General features: G+C 35.9%; 1 pseudogene; it reads right to left on the reverse strand.

Moving 5' to 3' along the window:
- Positions 1 to 4,922: 4,922 nt before the first annotated feature.
- Positions 4,923 to 9,114, reverse strand: LOC140949630 (uncharacterized; annotated as a pseudogene).
- Between the last annotated feature and the right edge of the window lie 504 nt (positions 9,115 to 9,618).

The following is a 9,618-nucleotide window of genomic DNA, read 5'->3' on the forward strand; positions in this document are numbered from 1 at the left end:
TCTCATGACAAGTGGGGCTCAATGGACTGATGAAATAGATGGAGGAGTTAGTTTTTTTATAAATAAGATAGGAGACTTATCTCCTTCTAAAGGTAATTTTCATGACTATAACCACAAAGTAATTTTCATGACTATAAACAAAAATTCTGAAGGTAAATATAAATATAAGACGGGAATTAATTTTTACAGACTAACTGCAAATACCGAATACACACTATGTTTGGAAATACTCAACACTGATTATAATCTTTGGAATAATACACAAATAAGTGTTGACAAAGGAACTTCAAAAGGATTATCAATTGGAAATGTAATTGTAAAAAAACTATCCCATAGATACACCGATTCAAATAAGCTAACAAAAGTTATGTACTACCACAGAATAATAATTAATTTCCGGAAGTTGCCATCTGGGAATAAGTTCTTTATTCACATTTTGGTTGATATTCTTCGGGGTGGATATAACATATCTACGTATCCGAGACTGTTTTCAGGAGTTTACATCATTGCTTATGGAATTGTGGGTACATTTAGCAATATCGATCCAGATAAAGTTTACGACTATCACACCGCATTTGATATTAAACCAACAGAAGTGACCTACAATGTTGATATAAATGCAAATAATAAAAAAATATTAAACATTAATTTAGATAGAAACAGTAACAATAGTGCTGCAACAGTTGCAATGGTAAAAGAAATTCAACCTTTTACTACAAATAAATTGTACCGAAATTATTTTGAAGAATTTTATGATTTTACTAATGCCGTTAATTACAAAGTAAATCAAGGATCATCTGGTATTGTTTTTAACTATTTATCTTCTAGTAGTGGTAATCATCTTAGAGATATAAGTATTCCTAATAAAACAATAGATAATATAAAAAAAGAAGGTCTAAATATTAATGGTTACAATGTAAGCTTTTCTATTCCTGACGATACTAGAAAATTTACTTTATGTATTGTTTTTTATCATTGGAGAAATAAATCATTTTCCATATTAAAAAAAAATTCAAATAATAATTCCAATTTATTATCTTTATTTTATTCATCTAAAAGTAATCAACTAGTCTTAAGTGTTAATAACTTAGTAAGAAGTATTAGTCTATTAAGTAGTTTTAATGGAAAAAAAATTGTTATATGGTTGACACAAGATTCTAGCAAAAATATTACAAAAGCTAAAATAAGTAACTACAGCGCAGAATTAATTTTACAAACTGCTAGTTACTTTAACGAACAATTATTTACGTTTACAAATCAAGATGGTGTGTTAAGTAAAATAATGTTCTCTACAAACTTTTATGACACCGACTCTGAACAATATCACAAAGTATTGCTTCAAGAAAAGTTAGATGGATCTTATGTAATGTAAGTATAAATATAAAATGAAAGATATTTTTGAGTTTAATCACATAGACCCATCTCTATCAAAATCAGATGTTAAAACAATCAAGGATTTTTACAGTTACTACCATAAAAAATATTGGTGTTTTAAGAGATCTTATAAAAGTTATAAATTTCTTGATAATTTTTTTAGTATAACTGGTATATTTTTAGTTGCTGTAGGAACTATTTCTGGTGGAATTACACGTAATCCTGTTGTTCTAGGAGTAATAAATGGAGCTGGAGTAATTGTTGCTGGAGTAGGAAAGAAAAATAATTACAAGAGAAAAATAGAAATGACTCGGATTGCATACACAACTTATGAAAAAGTTCTTATTGAACTAAGATCTGTACTTAGAGGAGATGATTGGGATAAACAAAAATTCGTAGATAGAATGAAATTGATAGATGATATGATAATTGATCAAACTCCTGAACCAGATAGATTTGAAATTAAATATAGAAATAAATTTAAAGATTAAAATTTAAAAAAAAATACTGTTTTCAATATTAAAATAATATTGAAACTAAGCTAAAAACTTGAATGTATATTTACAACCATCTTTTTTAGATTTTGATGATTTATACATTTTTCTACAAATACTTGAAATACTAACAATGTGTATGTTTAATTCATTTGAAGCTTTTGTAATAGAATCAAATCTTCTTTCCTCTCCTGTTTCAATATTTTTAGAAACGACTGGTTTATTATGACTTTTTTCATTATTTTGTTTCTTATTAAGTAATTGTAAATTTTTTATTCGGTTATCATTTTTAATGTTGTTAATGTGATCAACCTCTAAAAATTGTGGAATTTCCCCTTTGAAAACTTCATAAACAAAACGATGTTGGTAGTAAATTTTTGGTTTGGAAAGATTTTTGTCACAAAGATTAAAATATAAGTATCCGTTACAATTTATCATTTTAATTATTCTTTTAGTTTTTATATTAATAATGCTACCATCTTTGGAAGCTGCGTATTTAGTAAAAACATTATGTTTGTAATATTTTTTTCCATCAATTATTAAAGGGACACAGTCAGCTGGTGCGCATGTGCATTGGATACCATTTCTCAGCTAATTTGCATATCAGAACATCACCCGCGCGAATCTAAAAGTGAGATGCGCATCCCGTCGGCAAATCTTCAGTGAATCTTCAAACCTCTTGAATCGAAGTAAACGCGAGTCTACATAGTTCTTATAGAGCGTAATTTATACCAAGGCACTGATTTTCTTTAATACCACGGATAATTTACCGATGGACTTGTCCAGGGAAGGCGAAACGTCTCTGAGAAGCGAAACATCCGAAGTCGAAGAATCAGCGGAGGTGAGAAGCACTCTGTGATTTCAATCAGATACTTTGCTTTTATATGCTTTAGCTTAATTGCGTTTTAAAGCTTCTCCACTTTCTAAATTATTTTAGGAACCAGACCCATGTAATTGTAAGAGTGCTTGCTCAACCCGAAGAAAGGAGGGTTCAACGAGAGGTTACCCTTGTCGAGGAGCGAACCGTGTATGTACTGACGCTTGTCGGTGCGGGAAGCCTTCTAAACCCTGCCAAAATAAGGTGAGATAAAAAGATATTTCTTTCATCTTTGTATGTAAGGCTTTAGGTCAATTATCATTCGTGCTAGTGCTTCTCAAGTCACAATGAAATGGTCAAGGTACTTTACAGATATTCCGAGATGTGAATATAAACATCTAGTACGCAAACCGAACGCAAGTTTATTATTACCCACGAAAATTACGAAGAAGCTAAAACAACTTGCTAGCGTATGTTCATTCTTCTGTGAAATTAGAAACCTACTCATAGACACAATAATTTGTTGTTGAACAGGCTAATGCTACGAACCCTGCTACGGACAACCAAGCCACTCAACGCCCAAGCGAAGAGAATGAGCGTGTTGCTGCAAACCAACAAGTCAAGGTAAAATGTCAATTATTGACCCAGGATTTGCGACGCTTTTATTATACTTTGTACAACGTTGTTTCTACAAAGCTCAGGACCTCTATTGCAACGCGTTACGATGCATAACAAAAGAATATTGTCACAAACAGGGTGTAAGTAACTTATATTTTTATGTGTTTTTATTATACAAGTCTTCATCTTCCTGTCATTTTATTCAATCGAAATTCGGGACACAGGCACAGAAATTTGACTCACTGAGTTGTAATATGCTCCTGAACCGGCCACTATTCCTTATGGGTGTGCAGAAACTGATATGCTAACTCTTTGTCGTGGGCCTTCAAGTTTTTGTCACTCTTTTATATGCTATAGTTATAGATACCAATGCCCCACTAATCCATACTTGCCACATAAATGAACAAGGACTGGAGATGTTATGGATCTGCTCTAGGATCATCATTCCAAATGAATGTTGTTCTCTATAATTTGCAGGATTTCATCAACACACTTGACTCAGAGACCATAAAGAAACTGTGTATTAGAAGCCTGAGACGGGGAATCGGAAGTCTGGATTATATAGACTCCTTGCTCGTTATGGAAGATGATCTGGATAATGATAATAATGAAGATGACATTGCTGAGGCGCATAGTCCTTCAGCTGAAGGTAGTATCACAATAACACCACCACCCCAACCCATCCCTCTGCAGAGGCAAGGAGCACGTCCTGAGTGGTGTGTATGTGGGAATTGCCGCAACATGCCCCTGGAGGTGGAGAAGGTGTGCTGTAGGAAAAAAAACTGTGATGCAAAAAAACCAAGATTCAAAAAACTGTGTTTGGACCCTGATTATCTTGAACTGTCAATAAAAAGCAGTGCTGATATCAGGAATGACAGGCAAAACAACAGCACTAGAAGTTTTAGAAAAGCTGCTTATCGCCACTATATTCTTGATAAGCATGGATATTTAGGCAAGGGAAGGAGGAAAGTTGCACCATCATGTGTTGTCTGGGAAATCCGTGAACATTACCAATCCTCTACTGGCATCTACATGGGTTTCAAGGAGCGCTGAACACTCGTACTGTACATGATAATGTTATTAAGGAAAACTAAATGACACCAGAGTTTCAGATAAACCAGCAACAACATTGCCATATTATTTACTTGATTTATGAATCCTTATTACAACCTTTTATTCTACATCAGTCACTTGATCTACATTAACAACTTGTTTGCTTGAATTACAAAACCATAGAGACAGTGATCAAATACTGTCACCAGAAAGCTTGTTTGCTTGTGAGAGTAATTATTATTATTGGTACTCCGGATTTCAAGTGACAGCGATGATTGAATGGCTGCAAAAATCAAAATCCCAAAAAATGCCCGAGCCAAAATTTAATCTCTAACAAATCCCATGCCGAAATTTCCAAGCCATAAACATTCCCTGGAGGCTTGATACAAACATTAAAATCCCTATTAAAAAAAACAACAAAATACTTGCAAACTTTCACTGCCCCCCAAAGATCCCGAGATCGAAAATTTCAACTCCCCCGCAAAAATCCTTTGATAATCCCTGTAACTTGAAATCCGGAGTACCACCCCCCCGCCACGCCTGGGGTGGAAATCGCCATTAAAAACTTATTTCTTAGTTTGAAACCTTGTCTGATGTCTTTGAAACAATTCCTTAGAAGGTACGGGAGCCGTGTGGGCAATGGTTGACGCTATTCTCTCGGGGTCATTTTCTGATAGAGACACGTGTCTGTCTATATGCAAGACATCTTCCATGCGTCGGCGAAAAACTTTGGCCATTATTATGGGAACGTAATCATAATCCTTGTCTACTTTTATGATCCGTGTGTTCCACTCTTTTGTGCGTTGATTGTATTTCCTGCTATATCTTGCTTCCCCCCCTTTTGATCCCACAGCAACTTTTCTGTCAAGATGATAATTCCAATCGATTGCTGCTAGCTGCTTCCTTGCCTTGTAAAACCTGTACCTGTTACAGAGATAGAAGAGGATGTTACATGGTGACACAGAGATATGATTTTTCTCTTGAAAACGTCAAATATTTTTCCACTTGAGAAAAGAAATTTAGACTCTCCAAGTGGGCATGTTCTCAATGAAAGATTGTATGGAGCACATTTGCAGAAGAAGCAAAATTTACACGTTTGCTTGCCCAATAAATGAAGCTGGTGTTTCTTTGACATACATCTATAAATCAACTTCCCCACACCCACCACTCCAAATTATGCAGCAATTATGTCACTAATGATGCCCACCTTGGAATTTTAGAGACCCTTGACAAAGACAGGGCATAACAACTGAAACTGTCTTCTTGAAACACTTCCTTTTTCACCCTCCTCCCATACATACAGTTCTATCACATGTGATCCCCTCCTGGATTTAACAGTTGCAGTAGTACTTTGCTTGTGAACTTACAATTATTATTATTATATAATAAAAATACATTTGGGCCTAAGAAATTAAGTCTATCTATGACTTGTGCAATATAAGTAAATTATCAACTAATTACAATCATACTTGTAAGAAGTTCTCTTAGCAGCATATGCCAATGACATGCTGTTGAGGCATTCCAAAGATCCTGTGTGCCTTTAAAACATAAGAATGATACTACAATGAGGATTCCATTGGGGATTTGAATGTCTTTTCAGATTTCTCAGCGATGGACATCAGACTCAACCCCCTAAATAATTGTCTTGTCAAAATATGCATTCCTGTTGTGGCTGAAAGTAAACTAAAAGCATGCTACCCCAAAAATAAACATCAGTTGAATGTAATTCTAATCACCACATGTCACAGATGAAAAGCATTTACCTAAACTTCACATAATACTTGAAGCTATCGAGTAGTGATGGCTCAAGCACCACTTTCTGCAATGCTTCATAGTCCTGCTCCCTCCGGTCGAACCAAGGTGGGTGTTCTTCGTTTGGTTCCATTTCTTCGTGGCCGCATCTTCCTGTGGTCCACTCATGTTCATTACATGCATGATGCAGTAGGCTTAGCCATTTGTCCTATGAAATAAGCCAGTAATATGATCAGGTACTTCACACATGATGACAAGACACTTGTTCACTACATGGGAATATGAGTGAAAATACAAGGGCTGACCTTGGCTGGCATTGTATGGTATGAATCAGAGATATGAAAAAACCTCTTGCTCTTAAATAGTTAAGTTATTTAACTATCTACCTCATTGCTGCAAGAGCCTGGGTGGTGTCTTCATGTTCAGATGCAATTGAACAGCAATGCCAGAAGTGATTTATTATTTGATTCGACCACTTTCCCACTTTATCATTTCCTTTGGTACTGGCAACCTACAAAAAAAAAACAACACACAAAAACAGGGGTATTTCGTATTAGTAATGTCACATGTGGATTTTACCCAAATCCCTAAATTTCATCATTTTTTTGGGAAGGGGGGAGCAGGGCTTAGGCAAAAAAAGTAAGTATCCATTATTCTACACTAAAGTTTCTGACCATCATTCCCAGTCAGGGGGGGGGGGGGGTTAGGAAGGTTAATACACTGAAGCACCTAGAATAATGCAAATTCTTTATTTTGTCTCACTACCTTTTGAATACTCTTGCGTATGCTTTTGGCCTTGTGCCAGACATCCAGAGAGTGGAAGAGGGTCTTGAATTCATCAGCTAGGGAAACACACAAAAAATTTATAATAGCCATTAATTTTATAGAAAACGGGGTTGTAACTTTCATCTGAGGGTTAGTTTGAGAAAATTCACATTATGAACAAACATTGATGTCATAAAATGACAGCTGTAATACACCACAATGTACAGATTCTCTAATCCAACATCACCGTACTTTACATCATTTCAACAAAAAAGCAGGAGTAACCCTGGGTAATCATTAAACTTTGAACCTGACAGGGATCTATACCTGATTGGACAGAAACACAGCCAAACATTATATAAAGCTCACTGGACAACTAGTTTCAATTAACCTATAAGCTTCTTTATAGAGGATGATGCATCTGTACAAACTTCGATAACATTTAAGACTCTCTGGAGTCTCTGTAGACAGTGGTTCAAGGCCTTCTTTTCCATTGTACTTGATTTCAATCCAACATGTCTTTTGTCCAGGACTTCTATTTCGATCACATAGCCAGTGATCATCTCCATTACGTAGTAGCATAGATTTTTGGCTGAAAAGCCAGGAGAGTCACACTGCCCATCCCCACAAACAGTAAGGTCATCATTGGCAAATTGGGCCCACAATTCCTCTCTCATATGTTCCCACCATTCATCAATTACAGGGGCACAATACAGTTTCTGGACTCTCTGAAAAGTTGATGCTGAAATGAATTCGAGTCCTAGGTACTTCGCAAATTTTTCAATTTTTGAAAAATTGTTTCCTGACGTGAGAACTGCAGCTGCCGTTTGGAGGTTATTGGACAACATGCCATTTGCATCTCCTGAAGTACAAAACCGTCCCTTGTGCCCAGCTGGACACTTCCAACGAATTACTGCACAAGTGCCACACAGTGAGTATTCAAGAGTCGCCATGTGAATGCACCCTGGAAACTTGCATGGCCCTGCAAGCTGCTGCAGCAGCAGATCTAACGAGCAGATTACTTTCGTTCCTTTGATATGACCAAGTTCTTCTGTATAGAGAATTTCTTCTTCTTTTCTTGAAAAGCGTTTAAGAGGACCATACTCAGGCTGGTGTTTCGGGATGGATGGTTGGCTCATCTGCTCAAAAGCTGTCTGGGTCCACACTGATACAGAACCTGTAGTTGATTTATCAGACTGTGCAACATGGGATGTTGGCAGCTGCTGGACTGACAAACTTCCATCCTCCACAGGCACGGCTAACACTTCTGTGAACTCCAACACAGTTGTCTCATCCAACTCATCAACTTCACTCTCAGGGCCTTTGTCTTCTCCACTAAGAATGTAACAAACAGGGTATTAAAATTAACAGCTACATCATCCACAATCAAACAATCTTCTATTGTATGTTGTTTGTCATTATCCTATGTGTCTTGCAGAATCATACTTACAGTGGTTCAAATTCACTATCATCACTGTCACTATCATCCTCTGCCATAGTCAGGTCTTCATTGAGTAACTTCAGGGCATCTTCAAGGTCACTGAGATAACATTAAAAAAATACAATGTCGTCGAGTTAGCTAGTTACAATACTCAAGTGGCTCCATCATTACAAACCACATTTCCCAAAATCAAAAACAAGACTTACTTTCCAAAAAGTAACAAAAGGTGAAACAGGCCTTTACTCAGCAGAAAGAGAAAAGATTTTTACTCAAAAGAATACGAAATAAACAATGACAATAGCAATAACTTTCCCAAAACTACAAAAGAGATCAAGGCACACTTCTGATCTAGCTACTTTGTTCAGCCAAAATGGTCACATGGTTGGGAATACAAACAGATTATCAATCTGTTGCCATAATAGTTAGATACTTGATAAAACTCCTTCATTTTCTTCTCAAATTAGCCAGGGGAAAATTGATTATTGATTATTGATTATCTGGCTTAATATTCTTCCAGTCAGTTTTGAAGTAACTGCAAAGGAATGCCATTTACAGTACAATTGTTTACATGACTTGTTTACAATGTACCTATCGCAACTTTGTTCTGAAGACGAGGTTGAACTCTCCGTGTCACTGATGTCATGCTCATTGTCACTCTCATGGTCAATGACTACAGTGTCATTAACTATTTTCCAAGATTCATTGACAGCAAATGGACTTTCGGACCCAACGCCAGTGACATCAATAAATGACTGTGACCTGCAACATGTGATGAACAACAAACATTTAGTAAAATTCATTAGAGATACAAGGCAATAATTATTATTACTGTCCACACTCATTGCTGCTACAGAAGAGTCTTTTTTTTCTTGACAATTATTTTTATTTTGATTGCATTTAGCCAATACTTGATTTTCATGGCAGACAAATTCCATACAATGCAAATTGTTGAACTGGTGTGGCCCTTACACTAACCAGAGCTTTGGTATATATATTATACGTTTATGTTAATACAACTGGGTAGTTCACAGAGCTCATAAAAAACATCTACTGCCACAAATTGCACTGAGAACACGCATTTAAAATGTTAAACTTCCACACTTACTTCTCACTACTGCCAGTACTTATAATAGAAATATCAGGAAAATCTCTGCCTTTTCCCAATGGAGTCGAAGTCAATGGACCTGGCATTAAACATGACAAAAATAAAAACACGTGTACGGTAAGTTAATAAACATGAATAATTTCAAGTAAGAAGTCGAGCTTATACCTATACAAACATGCATGTACCTTCTTGATCTTCG

Source organism: Porites lutea, chromosome 10 (assembly GCF_958299795.1).
Source record: "Porites lutea chromosome 10, jaPorLute2.1, whole genome shotgun sequence".
Lineage (NCBI taxonomy): Eukaryota > Metazoa > Cnidaria > Anthozoa > Scleractinia > Poritidae > Porites > Porites lutea.